Source organism: Octodon degus, unplaced genomic scaffold (genome assembly GCF_000260255.1).
Source record: "Octodon degus isolate 3935 unplaced genomic scaffold, OctDeg1.0 scaffold00180, whole genome shotgun sequence".
NCBI classification, from domain to species: domain Eukaryota; kingdom Metazoa; phylum Chordata; class Mammalia; order Rodentia; family Octodontidae; genus Octodon; species Octodon degus.
Window position 1 is genome coordinate 2,444,524 of NW_004524756.1, and position 1,308 is coordinate 2,445,831.

Sequence of the window (1,308 nt, forward strand, 5' to 3'; positions counted from 1 at the left end):
CATATGCCTAGTCAACAGAACCCAAACCAAATCCAGTCAACAAATCAGAAAACTCTTCCACAGGAAGAAATACATTGAAATTAAGTATACTGACGCAGTCCTACAAGATCTGAACAGCCCGGAAGCCGAGGGCCCCTCGGCGGGCGAGCGCTGCGCTCTCCTCGGCACTTCGCTCTGCACCGACCCCAGGCCTCGCTGCAGTCTCCTCGGCACTTCGCTCTGCACCGACCCCAGGCCTCGCTGCAGCTGCCCCCAAGACGTCTGTTCAGTGGAGGAGCCCCAGGGGAAGCAGGCAGCTGGGAAAGCCGCGGAGGTGGCCCCGTACGCTGGGGACTCGGATCGGCGCGGCGGCTGCGAAGTTAGGTGTGGGGCGCTGAGTGAGCGAGTTGGCGTCCTAGTCGAGTCGGCCAGGCCCCAAGTCCTCGTCGCAGCAGATCGGAAGAGGGGAGACCGAGCCGGGAGTCATGGCCACACGGTTCCTCACCACGGAGGCCGTCACAGGTCACAGTGGTGGAGAGCTGACCTCTGGGGATGACTCTGGCACTGTGGAATCTCCCCAGACCTCCGAGACCAAGGTGTCCGGGAGCCTGACGGAGCTGTTTGAGAAGGCGGCCGCACACCTCCAAGGCCTGATTCAGGTGGCCAGCAGGGAGCAGCTGCTGTACCTGTACGCCAGGTACAAGCAGGTCAGAGTTGGAAATTGCAATACTCCTAAACCAAGCTTCTTTGATTTTGAAAGAAAGCAAAAATGGGAAGCATGGAAAGCTCTTGGTGACTCAAGCCCCACCCAAGCAATGCAAGAATATATCGCAATAGTTAAAAATTAGACCCAGGTTGGAATCCTCAGACATCAGAGAAAAAAAGGAAAGAAGCAAAAAGTGGTTTTGGTGGGCCAGTTGTTAGTTCTCTATATCATGAAGAAACCATCAGGGAAGAAGACAAAGACATATGTGATTACTGCAGGGAAAACAACATCGGCCATATAACCAAAGCCATTCAATCAAAAAGTGTGGATGTGAATATGAAAGATGAAGAGGGCAGAGCTCTACTCCATTGGGCATGTGATCGAGGACATAAGGAACTAGTCACTAGTTCCTTAGTGACTAGTTTTGCTACAACATAAAGCTAATATTAATTGTCAATTCCAGCCAATTACCAATTTGTGACCAGTCATCTTTAATCTAGACTGTGATCCAAGAACTGAAGTCTTTCACCTTATAGGAAGGAAAAGGAAAAGGAGGTCCAACAGTGATATCTCAGCAGACAAAGCTCCTGCTTTGGTATGCACAGGGAACCAGGGTTCAATCC

General features: G+C 51.8%; 1 pseudogene; it reads left to right on the forward strand.

Annotated features, from left to right (window-relative positions):
• The first annotated feature begins 408 nt into the window (after positions 1 to 408).
• Positions 409 to 960, forward strand: LOC101561215 (annotated as a pseudogene).
• The last annotated feature ends 348 nt before the right edge of the window (positions 961 to 1,308 follow it).